The sequence below is a fragment of the Maniola hyperantus genome, chromosome 3, assembly GCF_902806685.2.
Source record: "Maniola hyperantus chromosome 3, iAphHyp1.2, whole genome shotgun sequence".
Lineage (NCBI taxonomy): Eukaryota > Metazoa > Arthropoda > Insecta > Lepidoptera > Nymphalidae > Maniola > Maniola hyperantus.
The window spans coordinates 12,451,067-12,477,966 of record NC_048538.1 but is presented as its reverse complement, the minus strand read 5'-3'; the positions used below and the strand labels follow the sequence as shown (position 1 = coordinate 12,477,966).

Sequence of the window (26,900 nt, the reverse complement as noted above, 5' to 3'; positions counted from 1 at the left end):
GGGCTCCCATACAAAAAACGCGATTTTTTTCTCGGTTGTATAGATAATGGTACGGAACCCTTCATGCGCGAGTCCGACTCGCACTTGGCCGGTTTTTTTTATTTACTATCTGCGAGCTATGAGCTTGATAGGAAGGTATTTATGTGAACATACTGAGAGGTTCACAGTAGGTTAGGTAATGAAATTCGTTGAAAGTTGCATTGAAACTTCAAATAGGTAGTAAACAACTAATAAATTGGAGATATACATTATACAGGCTGCAACGAGAACGCTAGCAAAATTGAAGACAGGTGATACTATAGTGATGTCTACTGATATGGTACCACAAAATGACGTGAAAAAAATGTAAAAAAAATCTTCAAATTTTGTAAAAGATTACGATACCTATATTGCAAATAAAACATATGACTGACGCTAGAGGCCAATGAACGTTGCGTAAGTAGGCCACGTGAAGTCAATGCCACGTCGTAGGTGGGGCAGTATAAAGTAAAGTAGCGCGTTACACCCTGTATGTATAATACTAGATGATGCCCGCGACTCCGCCCGCGTGGATTTAAGTTTTTTTTAATCCAGTGGGAACTCTTTAATTTTCAAATAAAAAGTAGCCTATGTCCTTCTCTGGGATGTAAGCTGACTCTATACTAAATTTCATCAAAATCGGTTAAATTGTTGGGCCGTGAAAAGCTAGCAGACAGACAGACAGATAGATAGACACACTTTCGCATTTATAATATTAGTATGGATGAGTATGGATACCTACACGGCACGATGATTAAAGAGCGATGTTCATTGTAGGGCAAATTAAGTTCATATCGGACCAATGAATATGAGTCTATATTTAATGGAACAAGCGTGCTTCAGGGCTGTGACAAATAAAAAATAAGAACAATAGCAGTAAGTACTTACATGAAAGGTAAATAAATGTGTAGATATGTAGGAACAGTACGCGGCCGAAAGTAATGTACATCGACTTCTAGAAGGTGATAGCAAATTTGTAGAGCACTCTCTCTGTCGTTAAGACCGACAAAAGTCATATAGGTATGAGTAACAGAGAAAAGGCTGTACAAAGCCGAAACGTCCGCGTCGTTGTAAAGGCCAATGTACATTACTTTCGGGCGCATACCTACTTTACCTATTTGTTTTTATAATAAACAACTGACGTGTATTTTCTTTACCTACTGATTTTGCACAACTTATCTCAAGGATGTCAAGAAAACAACAACAAAAAACCTAAAGTTCTTCAAGAGCCTTATCTCAATGCCAATGAGCATTTTTATGGACTTTTAAATTAAATGACATTCAGACAAAGTATAGTGAGTGGGTTTTTACAAAATGTCCAAGCGAGACGAGAAATACAACGGAATCTACAAAAGACTTCATAAATGTACACGGACGAACTCGTGGGTAAAGCTAGTTGTTATAAGGCTTCATAAGATCGTATATAGGTACTAGTAAAAGCTAGTATATTGAAATAAATTCTTTACGTGAAATAAACGAGTCACATGTATAATATTATGTATAAAGCTCGGGAGCATTCAAGCATCATTCGTTTTCCATCTTCAAGGAAATTCTATTTCATGAGACAGATTTCCACGTACCTATTCATTGAATATTACGTTAGTATGATATTGTATATCATATTAATTGTTTCACGGTCTACGGTTGTGAAAGATATGTTGTTTTTCCTACACCTGGAAAAGTACCTATAAATCACATTGTATAAATGGCAATTTGTCTTAATTCAAGTAAAACCTTTGCGTGAGGTGAAGATTCGTTAACCTAGGCCAAGTGTCCATTAGCAATAAAACTTAGAGAAACCACCCCTGGCACGTTCCTTGCACTTGTTATCACTCGCAGCAAAGTTTTAGTTGCTAAAACATTCAGAAATTGTGGTTGACATAGCAATGACAGCTAACTTCTGCAAGTTTTATTGCTAGTGGGCATCACTTGCAAGCTTTTGCTAGCGTTCCGGTTACACCCTGTTTTAGATACCTACCTACCAACAAATTTAACGCAGCCTAAAAGTAGGCAGGTACCTAGTAATTAATTAGATTAGACTTTATGTTATTTTTTTTTAAAGAAAGAATATTAGCCAAGTTATAATTACTGACTAATATTCTCCTTTCCCCTAAAATTAAGCGTAAAGCTTGTGCTAGGAGTAGGTACGACATTAGTGCAACGGGTGGGATTTGAACCTTTTGCGACCTTTCGTTTTCAGTCCGCTCTTTTCACCGTTGCCGTTGAGCTATCGAGGCTATAAACCTACCTACCTACCTGTACCACCAGTGGATACCTGTCACATTATTTCTTTTCACAGTATTTATTTTAATTTGAAGCACAACCCTAAACTTAGCCTACGTAGGTTGTAGTTCTATCTTTAACCGCGCAATTTAATTAATCCGTAGCCAACAACAACAGATTTTCGACGACATCCATGGTTGGTGGGTGGCGAGCGTTGTAAATGGAAAGCCCCGAGTTTGATTCCCGGCAATTTGGCATTCCTGAATTACTTTTGCTTCTCATGGGTGATGGGATGCCTCGGCCGTGGGTAGAACAGATTATCATTGTTACAAATGTCTATCAAAATATACAGTAAAGTGTCTGTACTAATACCTAGGACACACAATCCAGTTGGGTAGGACCAGTTTCGAGAAAGAGGTCAGCTGCCGAATCCAACTTGGTTGGGGAGCGTTCAGGAAGCTTCGAGATGTCTTCTTGTCCAACATTCCTCAGTGATTGAAGACCAAAGTCTTCGAACAATGCGTGTTGCCAGTGATGACATATGGATCCGAGACATGGTCGCTAACTATGGGCCTCATGAGAAAGCTCAGAGGCACTCGACGGGCGATGGAGAGAGCTATGCTTGGAGTTTCTCTTCGTGATCAAATCAGAAATGAGGAGATCCGTAGGAGAACTAGAGTAACAGATATAGCTCAACGGGTTGCGAAGCTGAAGTGGCAATGGGCAGGACACATACGTAGTTCGTAAAACCGATAGACGTTGGGGTCCCAAGGTGCTGGAATGGCGACCTTGCACCAGAAGACGCAGTGTTGGAAGACCCCCCAATAGGTGGACGGACGACGTCAGACGAGTCGCAGGGAGCCGTTGGATTTAAGCGGCGCAGGACCGTGGCGTGTGGAAGTCCCTACATAAGAGACCTATCTATGTCCAGCAGTGGACGTCTATCGGTCGATGATGATGATGATGTTGATGACTAATAAATAAACGTTTTGCCTGTTTCGGTTTATGTAGATAGTCTAACAAACATTAATCAGAAATGGGTGTTTGTTATAGCAAATTGTTAATTGATATTCCGTCGATACATCGTAAAGTTTAATGTTCTTCAAATTACAATAGATAGTCAAGATTGTTGGAAACAAGCTTTGATTAATTTTAACTTAAGTACAAAGTCAATACACTTCTAAAATCCTAGAATGCGAGCGGTGCACGACAGCGCCTTTTTACTATGCGCCTTCTTTGGACCGTCTTACAGAAAAACTTGCGTGCAAGTAGCATACTAGTCACAAGACCTGGCGCAAGCACTTGCTTGCAAGTAAAATCTTGCTCACGAGGTGCAAGCTCTGACAAACTTATTTCTGCAAGTAACTTGCACGCAAATGTGACGTCATAATGTATTCACGCGGGAACTGGGGCAGTGGAAACGCGGCTTAAGCTCATGCTAATTTACCTATAAATCCTCAATAGCGAGTCAACAATGCTCATGTGCGATGTAATTTCATCTCAGTCCTTCAATAAGTTCGATCGTTAGCAATAAAACCTACTTAATAGGTACCTATTTCCAATAACGTTAGATGTTGAGCTCCCTTACTGCTCAGCTCATAGAGATAGTCTCAGCTACTCTACTCGTGACTTGTCAAATGCGCCACTGGCACAAAGGTATAGGTAATGGTACATATAGTCCGTAAAAAATGACGCCTCACGTGCCATTTTATCTTTATGGGTCAAAAGTACGGTTCAGCTTTAAAATAAGGACTAAAATCGTACTTTTGACATGAAATTTGGCACAAAAAGTTAAAATGGCGCGTCAGAACTTCAGGAGTCATTTTTTACGAAATGTTAAGCACATTGCGTAAAAAGTTTAGGCTATAAATTACCCAAAATATGTACTTGGGTACCGCGGATGATGTCGTGGGTTTTACCCACGGATGATGTCGTGGGTAAAAGCTAGTTATTTGTAACCCAAGTTGGCTAACAGTGGTATACCGTTTATCATATAAATTCATAGTTTAATGCCAACCTCAGTGAACTTGTGTTGTTTATTTACAAACTTTTCGAATCATGTACCAGATTGCAGATAGGTATTATGGTTTATTCATCCAGTTCAATAAGCGCTTTATTTCAACGTGGGAGATACCGGCCTATACAAATTAATTTAGACATCAATTTGATGTTAATTGGAAGTTTGCTAATAAAGCTTGTCTAAATTTGAACCGAAATCAGTAGAAATGTTTTTGTAATAGTCCCTTTTCGCATTACGCCGTGCGCGCTCATCGCGGTCGTACGTGTTAACAATTTACATTCACTCCGTCAAGTTCGGCTCGTTGTTTAGTGATGGGAAACGTATCTATCGATATTGTGAATCCCGGATAGCACAAAACTTGGAAGTATGGACAAGTATCTTAGAAGATCCAATTCAGTTGGAAAACGACCTCGTGACAATCCCACTGAGCCTGTAGAATGGGAAATACCTAAAAGGTCAGCACGTCCTGCGGAAACCAACTCATCGGTTCCAGTTAACACCACAAATCGATTCAGCACCTTAATAGCTGATAAAGATTCGTCGGAATATTCAACTATACGACTTCAAGATGCAACCACTGCCCGCAAAAAATCAGACAGGACCCCACCTATCATAATAGAACCTAAAAGGGAATGGACTCATGATTTTATCAAGACTCTCATTAGTAGATATAATCAAAATTTTCATTTGCAGTATAGAGGTAACAACAAAATTGCTGTAATTTGTTACTCACCGGATAGCCATGAGGCTGTCAAAAAGGGTTTAAATTCCGAGAATGTACCTTATCACACCTTTTCACGCAAGGACGAAAGGACTTCTAAAGCCGTGATTTTTGGATTGCCTGCCTATGTGGAAACTTACGTAGCAGATGAACTTGCCGCCCTTGGATTCAGTAACGTCATTATACGTAAAATGAAGGTGCCGGTTGGCAGAAATGTTACATGTCCTCCTTTCTTTGTTCAACTACCACCTGGAAGTGACATGAAACGCTTCAAGCAAATTAAATACATTAGCAACTGTGTGGTTCAAATACGTAAATATCAAGCTAATAACATCTACGGTACCCAGTGTTTTCGTTGTCAAAGTTTTGGTCATTCATCAAAAAATTGTAACTTAAGACCCCGTTGCGTTAAATGTACGGAGCCACATCTCACTGCAGACTGTCCAAAAAAAGATCGATCGCAACAGGCTCAGTGCTGTAATTGCGGAGAAAATCATCCAGCAAATTACCGACAGTGTAGCGAGCGGCAGAAATACCTACGTCTTACTCAAGAAAAGAGGATTCAGAGCCTGACTACTAAAATCCCAACTAAAATTATACCAAGTGGTAAAGTTGACGGTCGATCCTGGAACGAAGTAGCAGCTGGAAATAATAATCCTAGTAAAATCACTAGCTCGCAGTTCTCCAACGACAATAACGATCAAGCTACTATGGATATGCTAGCTATACTCAAGGCCATCAAATCAATAAAAAATGAATTCGTTGCTTGTACAAATATGATGGATAAAGTTATATTAATCCTTACCCACCTAGGCCAATATGTATGATTCCGTAAATTTACGTGTATTAGTCTGGAACGCCGACGGCATCCGTAAAAAGTTTACTGAGCTACAGGATCTGGTAAGCGCCCTCGACATTGATATCATCGCCTTGTGCGAGACCAGAATATCTCCTAATGTTAGCCTTAAAACACCTGGGTTTTACTGTTACAGACAGGACAAGTTAGCTGAGGGCCGTGGGCAAGGGGTAGCTATTTTAATTAGGGCCGATATTTCCCATGTTCCCGTTTTAATGCCTCGAACGCATAACTTAGAGTGTACAGGAATACAATTATGTGTGTCCGGTAAGACTGTGACTTTTATAGCTGCTTACCAATCTCCGAATCTTCCACTGTTGTGCAGTGATCTAGATATCATTACCAGCACGTTCCCTTCGATGGTTCTTATGGGGGATCTTAATACTAAGCATCCCTACTGGAACTGTTCCGTCGCTAATTTACATGGCAAAATTTTATTTAACCATATGATTACTAATGAATATGATGTATTTGCTCCTAGCACACCCACATTAATCCACTACGACAGTTCACGTACGCCTTCAACACCCGATGTAGTCGTGGCAAATGGTGTCCATGGCATCACAGACATGGAAGCCATAACCTGTCTATCCTCGAACCATCTTCCTATATTTTTCAATGTTAGTGGTACATTCGCTCGTAAATCTTTTAAAACATATAATTATAATAAAGCTGATTGGGTTAAATTCAGGAAGTATCTGGATCAAAACATTACCTTAGACTTACCTCCTCTTAAATCAGTAAGTGCAATAGATAGTAATATTGAACATTTATCAAATATTCTCGCCGATGCCCGGGATTATAGTGTCCCCGTGATATGTGTAGATAGTAAAATCAAGCTACCTCGTCGTATCAAGAAAATAATTAAAATTAAGAATGCCTACCGTAGAGCTTCCCTTAAAGAACAAAACTTATGTATGAAGAGATCGCTCCTTACCAAATTTAATAGTTTAAAATACAAAATTGATCAAGAAATACAAAAATTTAACGATAGAATATGGGACAATAAATTAGCTAAAGTTGACAATCCTTCTTCTGACTTGTGGCGACTAGTTAAATCCTTAAATCCTAAACCGAATACAATCCCACCACTTAAAGTTAGTGACGGTACTTTCACCTCATCAACTCAAGAACAATGTGATGTGTTGGCAGAGGCATTTCTTAATAACATGAACCTCACAAAACACTGGATAAGTGATCCTGAAACTGAACGATCAGTTGGTGAATCAATCACAGAACTCCAATATTTCAATATAGGTAAACTTGATAAACCTGTTAGACCGAGTCAGATACGCAAACTACTGAATAAACTTAAATCACGTAAGGCCCCTGGTATTGATGGATTAACCAACTGTTTACTTAAGAACATGTCGCAAAAATGTTTAGTCCTACTAACTAAAATATTTAACGGATGTTTAATGCTAGGGTACTATCCGTCCTCCTGGAAAATTGCAAAAATGATAGCAATTAAAAAACCAGGAAAAGATGCATCTTCTCCTTCTAGTTATCGACCCATCAGCCTTTTGCCTAGTCTGGGTAAATTGTTCGAATCCATCATTCTGATACGCCTTCAGATAGCTACTAATCACTTACTTATATCCGAGCAATTTGGCTTCCGTCGGACTCATTCGACCACGCAGCAGTTAGCTAGGGTAGCTGAGCATGTAGTTCATGGTATGAATCAAGGAAAGTGCACTGGCATGGTTCTGCTAGATATAGAAAAGGCCTTTGACTCGGTATGGATTGAGGGCCTATTGCATAAATTAATAGTTAACAACGTTCCCTTATCTCTTGTTAAGTTAGCCCAGTCATATTTGGTCAATCGCTCTTTTTCTGTACATATAGGCGATTGTAAATCATCATCTCAACTTACACCAGCTGGTGTGCCGCAAGGTTCCATTTTGGGTCCATATCTCTTCACACTTTTCATAAATGATATCCCTAAACAACCGCACACACATCTCGCCATATATGCTGACGACACAGCCTCGTATACTACCTCTGAGGACTGCGATCTTGTAATCGCACGTTTACAACTTTCCTTGGAGTTATTGAATAGCTTTTTTACGAAGTGGAAGCTAAAACTAAATTCTAATAAAACAGAAAGTATAATGTTTACTAGAAAACGCTCGGTTCCCACATCCACAATTAAAATAGATAATTACTCTATACCTTGGAGCCGTCAAGTTAAATACCTTGGTACAATAATCGACGATAAAGTAAATTGGTGCAAAAATATTGACAGTCTAATTCTTAAAGGAGCTAAAGCTATTAACGCATTACGACCAATACTCAACCGTAAGTCTAAATTAAGTTCTTGCACAAAGTTGAGAGTTTATTCCACTTTAGTGAGACCCTGTATAACTTACGCAGCTCCCGTCTGGTGTAGCATCACCGACAGTAAATATGCTAAACTACAGGTAATACAAAATAAAGCTATTAAAATAGCATATAATACACCTTTCCGAACTAATCTCAAAAAATTACATAATAGTATAAAATACCCTTTTCTAAAAGATTATATTTTTAAGTTATCCCACAATTTTTATATACGTAAAAACCCTACTCATCCAAATATGTTGATTTCATCAATCGGCAGAAGTAGACTCGGCACGTTATCGTTTGCCGATACATACAACAGGTATAGACTGCCCCATCACTATTTCCTCGGTGACTCATAACAGTGTGTCAGTACAAGCGACCGGTTAACGCAGCGCGTTGCCGATTCTGTAGCTCAGTTTTTCTACCTACCCGGCTTGTAAATAATAAGTAAAAATTTAATGCTTTTGGCGTCGTGTTTGTACTCTTTTTTTAAATTAAAATTATTGTTTTTCGTAGTAGTTAGACATAATAGCTTACTCCGAATATTGTTATAATTAGTTAGTTTAGTATCTGTGTGTTATAGCTCAAATATAATGCACATTATGATAATATTATGTTAGCGATAGGTAAATTAGGATCTAATTGTCTGTACACTACGTATGTAGATGTAGGTATATGTTTATAAAGGTGTTTAGCCTGTACAAACAAATATTTAATACTGTTGTTAGCAATAAGTTATCTTGAAAAACTGTTGCATAACTTTCTTTGTAATTATTATAAAAATAAATGACATTTAAAAATCAATCAAAAAAATCAATAGTCCCTTTTTAATGAGGACTGACGATAAAACGATGTGCAAATATTTGGACAGAATGGGTTAGGCTTTTTATGTTACGAGAAAGGTTTTAAATTACTTATTTTAAATTTAATTCATAATGCCTTTAGGGGTAGCGGATTTTTTTTCCTCGTTACGCATTCAATGACCTTTTTGTTCGTCAATTTTACCTATAGCAAATAAAAAGTAAGATAGCCTTACTGCAGCCTATTGGAAAGTAAGCAGAGCTTTACCATCAATAACATGATCAACCGATCGCCGGTACACTACTGAGAACAGCACAGGTTCCCTCTCCGAATGCGAAGGGTTTTGAGAACATTATGGAGAACTCTCTTGCATGCAGGTTATCTCACGATGGTTTTCTTCACCGATAATGAAATTTATATTAAGTGTGCACCTATTTTAATATTAGATAATTTGTTTCATACTTACTACCTACCTATTCTATTGTGTGCAGAGATCAATAGAGAGTACGGTAGGGTAAGGAGGAACAAAATTGAGTTTTAAAAATATAGGTACACCTAGATTGTACTTATGTGATACCGCAGTTCCCTTTGTAGAATCCCCGATCACGATGAGCATTACGAAGTAATTAATTTAATATCCGGTGACGTCAATAAACAAGCCGCCCATTTGAAAGCATATACGAGATCGCAACGAGTTTAACGCTAATTGCAATCAAAGGCTTTGTGAATAACATAGGTAGGTATAATAATATTAATAAGTAGGTAGGTATACTACAGGCTGCAGGCTCCAGGATATTACGTCATAGTAATCCCTACTTAAGTATCTGAATGTCATCGATAGGTGATCGAGCGGTAATAGCGCAGCGGTTAAGACATTGGCCTTCTCGTGGGTCGGGGGTTCGATACCTATACCTGGCACGCACCTCTTACTTTTCAGAATTTGTGCGGTTTAAGCAGTAAAAGACACAAACAGTTAAAATGGCGCGGGAAGAGTTAAATTTTACGCGCTATAGAGTCAACGAGAAATTGCGTTTTTGACATTTGTCAGTTACATATTATATACCTACAAAATAATATCGTGTGCCCTCTTGCCGTGGTTATTCTGAGCCTCTTGCACACATAACTTTGATATCTGGCTTCCAAACGTCAAAAACGCAATCTCTCGTTGGCTCTACAATCTACATTAATATACAATAGGTAGGTAGGTATAGTCCGTAGGTATAGCGCATACGTCACCCGCGCTCGCCCGCACCAGGCTAGCGCGGAAGCTGTGCGGGTGTGCGTGGCGTTCCCTCCCCAATGAGGAGGTTTCCAGGCAACGATCGAGATAATTTTCATAGGTGAGGCTGAATACTTCCACCACTAAAGATGAAAAATAATACCTATATCTATATGATCTATGCTCGTGTCAATTAATGACATAGATGAAGAGTTGGAGCTAGCGTGCCACTAGCGTGCACTGCAATTTTCCCTACAAAATCTGTGAACTATAATAGAAGTAATTAATTAATTTCGCATCCGATTTAAATTTAAAAATTTAAAGCATAGATCATATAGATATAGGTATTATTTTTCATCTTTACTGGTGGAAGTATTCAGCGACAGCTATGAAAATTATCTCAAACGTTGTCTGGAAACCTCCTCATTGTTATTTCGACCTGTCGCGCACTGTACCTAGGTACCTAGTAGGTAGTAGAAGCCGTACAACTCAAGTTCGAAGTTTACAATTACATAGTTTCACTTTGTCGCGCTGTTCGAAGCAGGCAAAAGTTAATGTCAAAGCGACACCGGATACTTACCTAGTAATTAGAAACTGGTCTGTTCAGGCGCTTATCAGAACTCAGAAGTAACAGAACCCACAATGTATAGGGTTCCGAATAGTCATGAAAGTTAAATTCATCAGAATGAAAAGGGTTTGGCCATAGTCCACCACGCGGGCCAAGTGCTAATTGGCAGAGGCATATGGAGAACTCCCAGACATGCAGGTTTCCTCACGATGTTTTCCTTCACCGTTAAAGCTAGTGATATTTTATTGCTTAAAATCCACATAACTTCGAAAGGATAGAGGTGCGTGTCTCGGATCAAACCCCGACCTCCCGGTTAGGAGGCAGACGTCTTTACCACTGGGCTATTACGGCTAGCTATTATTTCGAAGCAAATCTAAACTAATATTATAAGTAAATGCGAAATGTGTCTGTCTGTCTGTCTGTCCGTCTGTCTGTCTGTCTGCAAGCTTTTCACGGCCTATCCGTTTAACCAATTTTAATGAACTTTGGTATAGAGATAGCTTGCATCCCGGGGAAGGACATGGGCTACTTTTGATCCCGGAAAATTAAAGAGTTCCCACGGGATTTTTTAAAATCTAAATCCACGCTGACGTAGTCGCGGACATCATCTAGTTTATAATAATTATTATATATTATATTTCCACGAGCGTGTGGCCAACTCAATATACCAGGAATCTTTGAAGCATAGATGGCAATTCCACATGCCTATTGGCTTACAAAATTGCACTTAAATTCTCGGTTTTAGCAATCACGCCATAGTACGTATTATTGAGACAGGGAAGCTGATAATGTTGATCGCATCACTTTGACATCAAACGAATCGTTCAAAATGATCTCACTCTTCCCGAAAATTCCTACGTTTATTTCCACTAACGGACCCTATTTCACTGGCCCAATTCAATTTGCCTCGAGTGTCTGTACGAAACGTTGAGGAGTTGTTTGGTGGAAACTGAATGTTGTAAGGTTTTGATTACTTACAAACTTTCTTTAGCGTAAGTCTGCATTACCGGTGTGAGTGTTAGTGTCTGACCGCTTGCTTTTTAGGGTTCCGTACCTCAAAAGGAAAAACGGAACCCTTATAGGATCACTCTATTGTCTGTATGTCTGTCGGTCTGTCAAGAAACCTACCTATACAGTAGGTAGATCTTATAGCTGACATTTGGGAAAAATCTGAAAACCGTGAATTTGTGGTTACATCACACAAAAAAAATTAAATTGTGGTCATGAACTAATAATTAGTATTTTCAATTTTCAAAATAAGATAACTATATCAAGTGGCGTATCATATGAAAGGTCTTCATCTGTGCATTTTAAAACAGTTTATTTTTTATTTTTATGCATCATAGTTTTTGAATTATCGTGCAAAATATCGAAAAAATACGAATATAGTACGGAACCCTCGTTGCGCGAGCCTGACTCGCACTTGGCCGGTTTTTGCTGGCTGCAGTAGCTGAAGCCGATAACTGGCTATCACCACAACCTTCAGCCCAAGCTGAAGGTTTAATAACCCTACAAAATTCAGTTCAAGATTGGCTAAAAGTTAATATTATTTTATTAACTTTACTACGTTATGCTTGTGACCCCTGACGTCTTGTCATCGTGTGACGAGCTGTGACGCGCGTCGTCTCTCCCAGTGGGCTCCCATTGGTTCCCATTGGTTTTTGAACAGTTCTTTCAATTTTGGCGCTTGCTAGAAAGCTTCGGCTTCGCCCAAAGTTTCGAAGATTTGGCCGAAGGTTGTTTTTTTTGGTCGAAGCCAAAGCCGAAGCCGAAAGTTCGGTCAGACACTACCTGTGCCACACGCATTTGTGGCTCTTTGAATACGATCACCTTAAATCGTAAATGAGAGTTCTTATTTATACGACGCATTTATGAATTTTAAATTTCCTCTGATGCCCGTAGATATAAGTAAATTGAAAACGGGTAAATAAATAAACTTTACCCGGTGCCTTTCAAAGTTTCGTGAATATTTAAAAAAGGTTTTTTCTACGTGTAAGTACTACCTACATATATTTTAATGTTGATATTATCATTAACAACAAGATAATGTTGTTTGAGGGTTCTTCAAACTGGGGTTTCCTGTATATTATAAACAAAAAGCAAATTTATAGGTAGGCTACATACGGAAAAGCTGACTGACTGGCCGACTAACTGACTGAGTGACTAATCTATCAACGCTGAGTTCAAACCGTAGTACGAATCGGGCTGAAATTTGATATGCAGATAGTTATTATGACGCGACGTAGGCATCCGCTAAAAAAGGATTTTTGAAAATTCAACCCCTAAGGGGTTAAAATAGGGGTTTGAACTTTGTGCAGTCCACGCGAAGTCAAAAACAATATTATGTTTAGCTGTAGGTAGGTACACAAATCTCTAACCCATGTTAAAGCCTCAATTGATAGATCTAGAAGAAGTTCCTACCTTAGCGTTTAAACTATCGTGAGTGATTTCCATTATATATAATATCTGTCCTACCTCAGCCACCCTCACAACGGGCTCTACGGGCAGCGGCACGCGCAGCTCGCAGTCACAATCGCGACGCGTGCGCGAACTGACTCTCTTGAAAAAGGACCCCGGATGGGTTCGAAACTAGTCGGGCTAACGTTGACTAAACACGTGAGTAAAGCCGGGACAGATAAATAAATAATAAATAAATAAATAATAAATAAATGTTTTATTTGCAAAATTGTGGGCATAACAAGTTAACAATAACACAACAGTCCCTTACACAATTGACTGTCACCGACAGTGTGCAAATATTTAGCTTGAAATTAATATTAACATACTAGTATTAACATTTATAATTAAAATCGAAAACTTTAGTCACTTAATTATACTCGTATAATTTATAATGTCAAACAGTACAATTTCAAATTACCTACATATAAGTTCCTACCTACTTACTCACTATCCATTTCGCAACGTTCCTTCCTCTCCTAGCGAAATAGGATCGCGCTACTTGTAGATCTGTTGATTTACTCAGAGATTTGTAAACAACCGACGTAACTATCTAAATTCTGAGAAATGTACCTATTGTTATGTTAGACACCTAAGTACTTGAAATAATTCTCAGAGGAAAAAATATTTTCCTTAGGAAAGTTATCATCACATTCAATTCCGGATAATATTTTTGTTTCGTTCATTTAATTTGTCACTTTCCTTCGGTTCTTATTAAAAAAATATTTGCTTCCAATTCAATTTTCCCGTTCTTCATCCTTACCTAGAGTTACCATGCGTGAATAAAATAATATCAGGACATGGACACTAAATATTAGTGCAATTTGAATAAATGGTTTTGACTTTAAATTAACAATAAGTTTTGGATTACTTGTAGTGGTTCCCAAATTTCCATGTTGATAATGATGACACAACTTGTGTGCGGGTGCAATTAACTTAGGTATAATAGTAGGTAAACCTAACTTTTAATAACTTCTTGGTGCGGTATTTTACGATAATTAAGAACATTTTACGAAAAAGGTGAAATTTTAGTGATTTTAGAGCCGTGGTTAAGAGAAATTGTCTTAAGCAGTACCTACTATCCATTTCGACCATTTAAGTAGGTATATAGACCCTAGTCTTAGAATAAAGAAATTGTATCGAGAATTTACTTATTGTTTGGAAAAAATTCCGAGCGCTATGTGACATGGCGCTATCTAATGTTTTACACAGATCAAGTTTGTATCAAGATTTTTTTTTAATCCAAAAATGTGCTGTTTCTCAAAAGTGTATAGTTGATAGTACCTACTGCTTAAGGCAATTCACTTAGCCACGGCTCTAAAACCACAATTTCACTGTGTATACGCTACTTACTCGCATATTATACAAATAACATTAGTCAATAGAACGAGTAAGACCAACAATACGGCACTAGGGCAAGTCAGCCGAGCGATAATTATGGTAGTGCACTGTTTATGACTGGTCACCGCTCGTGGTATGGCCGACGCCGTCATCATTTAAAATTGCACCATTTGCATCCGCATTTCCGTTTGAAAATATATGTTAGTATTCCATTTTGACCCTGCTCCTACTCTAGACTAGAGGGCGCCAGGGTACTGGTTGCACACGGGCGCCACAAGGGCTAGAGACGCCTCTGATAATATGGGATAGTCAGATAGTCACATAAGTCCATAGAACGAGTAAGACCAACCATACGAAACCAGGGCAAGTCAGCAAGTTCGAAATAAATATGGTACTGCACTGTTTATGACTGGTCAACTGAATGAACCCTGCTATAGTGCGACGAGCGCCGAGGCTTTCACGCGCTAGCGGGCTAGAATAACAGCTACACGGGTCATCGGGTACGGGAAAATTGTCAACGTATGTGAAACGTTTATTAAAAACTAGTGACCCGCCCCGGCTTCTCACGGGTGCAATATAAATAATAATCCTATTCTTCTCGAGTCGACGGTCACCTCAAACACGGGCAGCACAAAAAGCCGCAACCGCGATAGCTCGGTCGGTAGCACTTGTGCACTTGTGCAGCTCCTCGTTCGTGTTTTTTTTTACAAATTAGCCCTTGACTGCAATCTCACGTAGTGGTAAGTGACGATGCAGTCTAAGATGGAAACGGGCTGACCTGGAAGGGGTGTGGCAGTTTTTAATAAACCATTTGGTTTCTACACGACATCGTACCAGAACGCTAAATCGGTTGGCGGCACGGGTTTGCCGGTAGGGTGGTAACTAGCCACGGCAGAAGCTTCCCGAAGCGAATCGAACCCGGGACCTCCCACTAATAAGACCACAGCGCTTACCACTGCGCCAGGGAGGTCGTGGCAAAGGTTGTCGGGCACGCAGGGCACCCAGTCATATGCCCAATAGCCTGTCTTAAAGGTGGCCTACCTACTGATTTTATCTGTTTGTTAGCAGCTGCTACTAAATACTAATGTGGTGTCAGTTCGATTATATTACCTACTATTATTGGTTTAAAAAGTTTTATAGTTCATTTCATTATATTCACTAGTGTTTATATAAAAGCTCACCGTCAATGTAGATAGTTTCACCGACAAAAGTGTCGAACAACATCGCAAAAGTCAATTACAAATTAATTAAAAAGTGCAGTGTTGCGAACTCTGCCACAACTCTACGAGTCTACATGGAAAATTTAAAAATATTTGGTATGAACTTTTTTGGTAGCACCTTTGTAACGTTATGTCTACCTAGTAAGTAAACCAGGAATAACCCAGTCAGTTATATCGACTGACTAAATAGTTAATACATCAACGGCCATCATGAGCACGGGCCTGCTCTCGGCATAAAAAGGGTTTTGGCCGTAATCCACCACGCTGGCCAAGTGCACATACCTTAGAGAACATTCATATTCATCATTCAGCATGGAGAAAGTGTTCTCCATGCTGAATGATGAATATGAATGTTAGGCATGCAAAATTCACTATGTTTTCCTTCACCATTATCTAATAAATTAATAAGTAGGTAATACTTGTATATTTTTTGCATAAAACGCAGATAACTTCGATGAGTTAAAGTGCGCGACAGTTTGAGATGGCAATCGGGGTATGAGGCGGGGGAACGCCCCGCACACCCGCACGTCACCCAAGCTCGCCCCCACCTAGTTAGCGCGGGGGTTGTGCGGGTGTGCGGGGCGTTCCTTCCCCGATTGCCATCTACTACATCTGTGACGTACAGTCATGACTTTTGCAGCACACATCCGTAGAGTCCGAAATAGTGCAACGATTGTGCTCAATCGCCTCTACCCTATGATTTGTGCCAAAAGTAAAATGTCTATTCGACATAAAGTCACGCTATATAAGACGTGCATCCGGCCAATAATGTCTTATGCTTGTATCGCATTTGCTCACCGGCCGCCCTCCTTTCTCAAACCCCTCCAAATCCTACAAAACAAGTTCATGCGTATGGCCACGGGCTCTCCGTGGTTTGTGCGCAATGTGGATCTCCACAGAGACCTCCAACTCCCGACCATAGCGTACTACTTCAAACAGCTCTCAAAAAATTATTTTGAGAAAGCTATTAGGCACCCCAACCCATTAGTAGTCGGGGCCGCGACGTACACACCCGACAGAAATGATCCTCCCGATAAAAGACGCCCTAAGCATGTCCTTAACGATCCCGACGACCAGATAATGACCGACAATGCCCCCTTTTTCGAAGGGTTACACAAAACAAAGTTACAGCGTCTTCGCCGGCGAAGACGAGGTCCCCGATTCCTGACGTCACCCGGTCGTGGCCATGTGTCACGCCCCCGGGGACCCACTGACCAAAACATCAGATTAACAGCTCCTCCCATCCCAACGTTACCCTAAGCCGTGGTCCGAGCCTCGCAGGAGGCGCCCTTAGGATGGCGTTGCCCCCCGATCACTCTGAATTGTTCTTCGAGCTCTAGGGCTCACCCCCAGGCGGAGCTTCGCGCTCGCCAACCCCCCCGGTGACGCTGTAGCGGCCAGTAGGGCCTACGCAGCATAGTCAATCCGAAACAACAAAAGGTCAAAACTCGTTTGATCGAATTCATTTGCACTGCACGGCACGGTTGCGCATAGGTACATCTTCCTTGTGTGGCGTGTTTTTAATGCAATAGTTTTGCGGCATTGCTACTCGAGTTCTGAGGCCGACCGTACGTGCCGGGATCGAACCCCGGACCTCCTGAGTCCTGAACTTTATTAGGGTACTGGGTACCCACTCGTTCCAATAGACTGTACACAAATAATATTATAAAGTTTTTAATAGGTTGGTCTCGTATGATGGCCATTAAAAAGTTTATGTGGCAGCGTTTTCATTACAAAGCTATATGCAATGACTCCCAATTAGGTAGTTGCAATAAAAGAAATTACTACATATATACATAGTAGGTAAGTACATTACTTTTCGACTTCTGCATAGTAAGTTATAGTATATTACATATACATATATCAGACAAAGAGGTTATGGTATTTAGCATACCAAATCTCTTTGTCTGAAACCACTAAATCTAAAAAGTTTTGATTTCTAAACCGATTTTATTTAAGTTTCCACCACAAACGAATAAATTGTAGCTAGGTATTTCATCGTGTTCCTATTTTATGACGCATTTAGATCACAAACACATTTAGATCACAAACACGAGAACATTTAAGTTTTCAAATATGTATACCCAAGGTATCAAACAATGGTGTTTTGTACCTAATTTTGTAAATTAAATGGGATTGTGCAAGAGCAACTTACACTTGCCGTATCTACGTTTGATTTTTCACACTTTTTAAAAGATCTTAGCACTGGCTCAGTTATAAAAACTATGTTTTTAGCTTTATGCGCCGCGCCGTAAGTGCTGTATACTACATGGAAGCGTGTATTCAGTGAAATCGCAGGAGATTTTCCGAGATTTGCACTCTTTATTATACACAGACATTCAATATTACTTTGCCTCGAGGCATCACTTTGTGCCTATCCTATACGTGTTTCTATCTACATGCGACCTTATTTATAAAATTCTGTCCTCACCTACCTCAAAGGTATTTTATTCAAATTCTTTTAAAATATTTACAAAGCGTAATTTATTCAGATTTGATTTCCGAGTTAATGCGAAATTTCTTCGATTTGCATTCCTTGGAAAAGTTTAATATTTCTTCGTTAACCTATTCCCTTTATCGAGACAGGGAGTTACCTACCGCTTTTATAATATTTTGCCTCTTCGATCAAAGAACATCGTTTGCTCAAATGTTTGTCTTATTTTCATCGACGGCATTGAACGCTTTATTATAACAGATAATTTCACCCAGTCAGTTGTTCGTAGTCTAAGATTAAAATGATCTATTTAAGAATGGGTAGAACAGCTTTCTTTAAAAGACCCACTTGCTACTTATCGTTTTCGCAATGTACCTACTTACCTACCTATTACGCAGTTTCACGAAGCTATTACTATATACTTAGAGCCGATTTTTCAATCGTGAAATAACTTTTAAAACGTAGGTGTACGAAATCTAAGAAAAACGACAAAATTAAAGTTTAAAAATGCGCTGTGAAATTTAATTTGTGAACGAAGATATAATATAATCGTGCACTGAACATAATGCATTAGTAATTAGCCTTTATCAATCAATATTATAATCCTCCATGGATTATATAACATTGAAACCGCTGGGAAACAAAGGACCTCCTCACGTCCCACTTTGCAATAAGAACAAGTGGACAACAGGCAATGCCATATTTACAAACTCTTTGGGCAGTGCACACCACTGCTACAGATAAGGCGGTCGTCAAAAGCTTGTAGATTGCCTAATCACTACCCATCAAAACTAACAATAGTAATGTGAAAGTGTGTTTGTTTGTTGGTTCAAGCAACGGAACGAAGTGATTTTTTGTATCGGTATAGTTAAAGACTTGGAGTGACATAGGTGAGGTACTTTTTATCTCGGAAAATCCCACGGGATTTTTAAAAACCTAAAACCACACGGCGAACTCGTGGGCATCAGCTAGTCAGAAATAACTGGTGGCGACTTTAACAACACAAAATTACGGCAGAATATTGTACTATCAAGTAGGTATAAAGTTTAGATTGCTCCCATCTTTCCCCGTTTTCCTCAGTTAAGGACACCTTTTTCATTGAACGCGAATTTCTTTACTAGACTATGAGTAGGTATGAAAGAATCCCGTCTGCAGATATTGAAAAAGTTGTTAAGTAGACATAGCGTTTTATTGCTGACGATCGAGCTTCTTGAAATCTGTAGGGCGATTGTCTAAAACCTGCATCAATCATTATTACAATCTCAATTGTTCTGATTAGCTGAATTTGTGCGATTCTTGTTGCAACAATGCATTGTGGCCAATAGTGAGCGAGCATTAACCAATCAGAGATGATTGCGATCGTGACATTGTAGCTGTCAAACAACCGCGGTAGGGCCACAGAACAGAGATAAAATTACGTCGTTCGCATTGTTGGCATATTTTTTACTTCAAAATCACTGAATTAATCTATACTTAGGTACCTACCTACCTTCATATTTCCTCGAATAACCTTATGTTAATGTTAACGTACACTTTGTAACGGGACGAACGAGGGACGCGGACGTGTGGCCTATAGTTGTGACAACGATAATATTATCAATCGATTGTTATTGTTAAGCAACGTTGACCCAAGCCGGTTACTGGATGGGTGACCGACTTTGTGGGTCCAAATTTGGCCTTTCCATTCCTCCGTACCTCGGGTTATTGTCACTTACGGGTACCGTCTGATAATAACTGTAAAACCTAAGGATCGAAATCTCGTTCACTTAGTTGTATTGTTGTATGCAGAAGGATCTGGGAATCCACCATATTATTTTCCCAACAGAACTCCTAAGTCCTGCAATTATGTGATTAGAAAGGAAAGTCACGACCCTCAGCAATGAGGAATACGGCTATAAAGAAAAATACATTTTGTAAATGGTGACATGAAAAAGGTTACAAGTTCCAAACTTACCGCCGTACTTACTCAGAGTCACTTAATCGTTACTTAAGTTTAGTTAAAACGAGACAAAACTATAGGTACCTATATCTCTCACATAAATCTGTCTCGTTTTGACTCAATCTTAAGTAATGATTATCGACTCTGAGTACGGCGGTAAGAACTAGAACAATCAACGTAGATAAGTACCTACTTGATACGTTTGTATAGAGTAGCAGGTGTAAAGAATTATCTGATCAAGTCGAAAAAAGGTCTTGCAGAAAAAGGTTGAGTTTATTTTTCCAGTATAATGGCTTAATTATCACAATTTTATTCATGCCTCTGTAATAATATGCGATGCCAGATGTTTTACATACCTACCTACTCGTATATCAGAGGTAAAAATAATATCGAAATGTTCTTTGAGTTGAAAAAATTACTGGAGTGTAAATATTTACCTACATGAAACGTAATCTAGTGTAAAATTCCTAAAATAAAGTATTTCTACCTACCTAGCCTACCTACTCACAGGGCAAAAGGTTTTTATTTACAAAACTGTTTTGTTCGCAGCTTTACCTATCTACGCCGCCAGGTTTTGGATTACAATGTAATGTACATCGACCTTAAAGAAGGAGATAGCAGATTTGTAGAGCATTGTCTCTGTCGTTGAGACCGACAAAACGTCATATAGGTATGAGTGACGGAGACAAACGCTCTACAAAGCCGAAAATGTCATTCTAACTATAGGCGCGGGAACTGCAAGCATGCACCGACCGCGGTTCGTGAGCTTGTCCCGAAGCTTTTCGTAACCGGGACATCCAACTTACTGACTGCGGGACACCGGGACACAACGCTTCAGACCGGGACATGTCCCGGTGTACCGGGACGTATGGCAGCCCTATTCTAAAGGCCGATGTACATAACTTTCTGGCTTCTGCCGCGTAGGTACTGTAGATCGGTAGACCTCCTAATCTTTAAATTTTAGAAAATCGATAGAGCAGATTATAGCTATGCATAACATACAGGACAAATACATAACCCTCCTTTTGTCCTTCGCAGTCGGATAAAAATTGTTTTCATATTTTAATCTGCTCTAAAATCCTGAAACGTGTCAGTGAATCAGTGAAAGTATATTATACCGACTCGTTTTCTACGTAAAAAAACAATCTGTGTTCTATAGGTAACTGTAGGTATCGGAAAATGTTAAAAGTGCAGTGTAGCGAGCCCAATGTAATCAATTTGGAAAGCTCGCCCTACCTGGTCTGTCCTGAAAGTCCTGTGACACGTTCTGAAAAGACCCATTTATACCTTTCTTTATTTATTTTATTATTCAGACCCTACTTAGGTATATAGGCACAGGGTACAGGTGAAATAAATAAACGTTCTTATCTCTCGCTCTGCTGCCTAGGTAAACAATCTCTTCCAGCTAAAAAAACCGCACAAGTGCGAGTCAGGCTCGTTCAATAAGGGTTCCGTACTACAGTCGTATTTTTTCGACATTTTGCACGATAATTCAAAAACTATGATGCATAATAATAAATAAAAAATCTGTTTTAGAATGTACAGGTGAAGACCTTTCATATGATACCCCACTTGATATAGTCACTCACTTCGAAAGTTGAGAATACTAATTATTAGTTCATGACCACAATTTTTTTTTGTGTGATCTAACCATTTCACGGTTCCGATTCACGGTTTTCAGATTTATCCCCAAATATTAGCTATAAGAAGTACTTACCTGCCAAATTTCATGATTCTAGGTCCACGGGGAGTACCCTGTAGGTTTCTTGACAGACAGACAGACAGACAGACGGACAGACAGATAACAAAGTGATCCTATAAGGGTTCCGTTTTTCCTTTTGAGGTACAGAACCCTAAAAATAACTAAATCCACGCAGATGAAGTCACGGACATCATCAAGTAACCCAATATGTATCAATGTCCATAATATAGCAAACAATGTTTATCACAGATCTACATTAGTGGGCAGCGAGCTAGGTGCCTAGTTTCAGAAGCGTGCTAATTAAGCCAGTTTACATATTAGACAACACCGCACCGTCCGGCCCACAAAGCGAACAAACTCGTTGTCCTAATGTTAATTAAATGGTAATAGATATTTATCAGTTAATATAGTCCGCGACAGGTCGAGATGACAATCGGGGTATGAGGCGGGGGGGAGCCTCGCACACTCCCACGTCACTCGCGCTAGCCCGCACCGGGTTAGCACGGAGGCTGTGCGGGTGTTTGCCGTTTGCCATATTACAACCTATCGCATACTATGTCGAATACCTACCTAACTAGTAACTAATACCTACCTATTAGGTAATTTAATGCCTAGCCGTCAAGAAAATGTATTTAGGCGCCTTTGTAAAATTAATTATTGCTTACAAAATTTATTGAATAACTCGAACTAAGTACAAAATAAGTTCGGAATTTCACCCTGGCGTTGACAGTTTGTAATTACTTTCCATTCACTAGAACTACACATACCTACCTACCTACCTACCTCTCATCGTAAGGGTACCTACGTACTAGAAGTACCTACTAGAGATCATATTCATTTCACGAATATCTACATGTGAAAAATCACGTAAAAAGCTTATCATATTATGTAACACTTGCTACCTGTGAAAAATCACGCAAGGGATAACACTCGCATCGCTGTGAGTTAGAAAGGAAAAAATACGCGTCGTAACAATTGAAACTTTTTATGAAGTCGGTTAAAATACGTAGCTCAATGAATGTAGAAAACAATCAAAATCAAAAATGTAGAAAAAAATGTTACGTTTCACGAAAAGCGAATGGTATCACTTATGATTTAAGTGCGAAAACTTTCCGAGAAAAACTGTACCTAAACCAATCTGCAAAATTTCAGCGCTATTTATTGATCTTTATCATAGTTCCTAGTAAAATTGATAAAAAATTTAAAAATCATTTTCCGCGAAAAATCGCCTGTGAATGTGAAATCACTGTTTAGAAAAATAATCATTTCACGAAATGAAAATAATTTAGATTCTCAATGCCTATCGCTACTACCACTACTACGTACCTACCTAATTTAGATTGCTCGTATTCTGTAGCACTACTCACTAGCTAGCGCCTTTAGATTAGGGATCTATTATCGTGTTCCGAACCAGTGGTAAATTAAAACTACCTGACTATTCATAAATACTTGTAAAAAGTTTACATGAATAAAAAAAAACATTCTAAAACAAACATTCTAAAAACATTCGTGAAGTCTGTGAACCTCTACCTAAATAAATAATAAAAAATAAAAAATTAAAGTTTTTATTTTATAACCTAACTAAGTAGCAGTTGCCCGCCCGCGATTTCGTCCGCGTAAACTTTATGGTTTATGTGATTAGAAATTTTCCTGCTGAAAAAGGCCTCACTTGTGTGGCCACACTCAGTCTTAGAATACCTACTTAAATGCCGATTTTCCTACCCTCTAGAGTTCTATTTTCCAAACTTCAAGTTAACAATAACAATAATTAAAACCTTCCCATACAAACTTTCATTCCCTATTTTATCACCCTTAAACCTACTTCTTGTTTTTTTTTGATATCCATAAAAAATACCAAATCTCAAACTTTATCACTAAGATCGTTTTTTTGTTTGAATATTTACTAGTTAAAAAATATTATTATATTTTTACTTTCACGAGAACGCAAAAATAAAAATGAATTCGATTAAGTAGTAGGTAATTATGTTATAACCTCATTAAATTATTTTGGGAGTTATTTTTACTTCATGCACTGTTTCCCATAGTTTTCCAAAAAAATCAATTTATTTGTATAGAAAAAAACTAAGCCTTTTAATTAACCATTAACGAGTCAAAGAAATTTTTTTTATTAAAACCTCATAAAAATTTTGAACGTAGTATTCACTTCACACAAATTAAATTTCGAACTCCAACTTTTTATCGTCACGCAAAGTTCCCGCGCGAAATTCGCGGCTCCCACGGGAATACACAGAGCTTTCGCCGAGCGACTGTTCGTAAATCCTAGCTCCTGTCCCATCTAGGGATGCTTCCCCGCGCCCCGTCACTCGGGCAACGGCATTGAGCTATGTTGCTAGGATTGTCAGCAGGGTTGCTATAAACATGTTTTTTATTTAAAAAAAAACAGTAATTTTAAACAGTTTCAAATATGCTTTAACTTTTAACCGTGTTTTATCACTTTAGTGCCGATTTCACCAACGTCGTGTGACGTTTAATCCAGGAATAAATTGGGCATAATGTTTTACTTGAAACTTGCTAAATTATCAAATTAATTCTCGGTTATTTTACGGCCCTAATACTAACAATTTTTTTAAACTGTATTTTGTTCAACCCTTATTGTCATACGTCATACTCAATTTTCGAACGTAATCTGTGCTTTTAAATTAGACCCATACTTTTTTAAATTGTTTTTCAAGCTCGTTCGTCAAGGACTTGAAAATATCTATTAATTAGAAGATATTTTTTTTTTATAATCTTTAATTTCGGGAGTTTTCTCCTTTTGGAACATGTCAATCTTACTAAAATGTCGCTAAAGCCCCCTAAAAAATTACTTTGCCCGCCAAGTCAGGTAATGGTTAATAATTCTATTTTTATTGGTGGGTTATGTACCCTACCCAACCCTAGTTATGAACTGCAAATTGAAATATTATGGTTTCTACATGTTTGTCTAATTGAAACAAAATGATGAGTAGGTAAGTACCTATATAAATTATTGTGTCAAGGTAATAGATAATTTAAATTTTAATTAGTTAACTTAACAGTTTTCAGAATAAAATAGTTAACTCGTTTTAATTAATTGATTTCATGTGATTTTTCATGCAGAGCCGTACCTACCTAAATAGGTATCAGTTGCGATTGCTGACATTGGCTGACTCCGCCTATTGCCACTTCAGCTTCGCAACACGTTCAGCTATGTCGGTTACTCTAGTTCTATCTCTAATCTCCTCTATCACAGCTTTCGTGCTAGCCCCCCTGAAACTATAAAAGCCCAAGATGCACCAAACGAAAACGAGCCTAGACGCTTAAAGCCTCTCACCAGACAAAACCTCAGTCGACCGAATATAAAACCACGTAACACCACATAAGTCGTTTTTATTACGGTTTTAATATTTCGAAAAAATTAAACCCCGAACTTCTTGATAACAATAGCGACCTGCTTTATACTTATGTTCAAGAGAGTGTGTCAAAATTTAACCCATAAAGGCTTTAGCGCCTTCATGGCTTTTCATTTCAAATGTTCATTTGCTCTAGAGGTTTGTGTCTGAGGGGCCCGACGTCTCAACACAAGCTGAGTGGCCTACCTGTTCGAGGTGTTGCACTGCTGTACAGGACGATATTGCCTACACCATGTACCACCTATATACCTCGAATAAACATTATTCTATTCTATTCTATTCAAATACCCAACTGAACATAACAGCCGAGGCTTCAATCGAAAACCTCTCGACTTTATTAGATGTCTGATTTTAATCGAAAAGTTAAATTGAAATTTTGTATTGATTCAGATTAATTCGTTTTCCATAAGGAGAAAATACAAATAGGCTGTGTAAAATACATATAAAGGAAAATTCTGATACCTAGGTACCTACCTACTTTATAATAAAAATTAAAAATTGAATACTTACGTATCTATCTAAGTAGGCTATAATAATTCATAGGAATAGATAAATGTTTTTATTAGTTAAAATAAAATTGAATACCTACGTAGTACGTATCCATCTATCTACCTATCTTTAACGGTTAAATTAATTTATTTGTATCTACCTAGTAGTAGGTAGACAGATAATAATTAATTAATAAGTTAATTAATTACTCTCTCAAGTTTTAACCCTTACAAACTTAGCAACGGCATTGGATGGCAACGACTAATTCTGTCGAATACGATCTCTAAATCTCAGAATAATAACGCCGCCAACGCAGCTCTAAATGAAATTAAAATTATAGGTAGGAATAGGATAATGATAGGAATACTATATTCATATTGCTATTCGTTTCATCATGTTCCCTTTGGAAAAAGATAGCATTTTTAAACATGTCAATTTAGTTTAGGAGGCTACTTGCCGAGTGCCGACGGCACATTGACGACGACACGGTATGACGGTAATATGTAATATAGCTGATCCCCGCGGCTTCGCCCGCGTAGATTTAGGTTTTTAAAGATCCCGTATAGCCTATGTCACTCAGGAATAATGTAGCTTTCTACTGGTGAAAGAATTTTTAAAATCGGTTCAGTAGTTCTAAAGATTACCCCCTACAAACAAACTTAACGACATTACCTCTTTATATAATACAACGGGCCGTGCAGCAGAAATCGTAATATTTTAATTTCGCCATAACTTCAAAACCAAACGTCCAATTTTAATCATTCAAAGACCAAATATTATCTCCATAAACTGTTCTTAGTGATGAAATCATTTATTTTGATAAGGATTAATAGCATGAGTAAAATAAACGCGTTTAAATGTAGTCCAAAAAAAATTCAAGATTTTTAAATAAAAAAATGGTTGCTGTGCCTCACTCGACATAGATGGGTATAGTGTGTCGCGGACTTTTTTGTAGATATTTATAAGATCTACAATTAATTAGAACATTTTATGGTTCTATCTTTTATAGTTTAGGCAGCGTACGCAAAATAAGTAACTTTTCTGGTTGATTTTTTACACCTTGTGTCCGAAAAACCCAAATATCTTACGGAACCCTATTTTTTTCCAAAATAAAATATAGCCTATGTTACTCGTGGATAATGTAGCTTTCGAATGGTGAAAGAATTTTTAAAATCGGT

At 38.4% G+C, this 26,900-nt stretch overlaps 1 protein-coding gene across 5 annotated transcripts in view; it reads right to left on the bottom strand.

Moving 5' to 3' along the window:
* Window positions 1-26,900, bottom strand: part of LOC117996491 (ras-related protein Rab-37-like) — a 71,945-nt gene that overhangs the window by 22,157 nt on the left and 22,888 nt on the right. Inside the window, exon 1 of one of the 5 annotated variants that reach the window (XM_034984550.2) lies at window positions 23,977-24,088. The exons of the other annotated variants lie outside the window; for them this stretch is intronic. The gene's annotated coding sequence lies outside the window, so the exon portion shown is untranslated. Of the gene's footprint in view, window positions 1-23,976; window positions 24,089-26,900 lie in introns of those variants that run through there. 5 annotated transcript variants of the gene reach the window in all.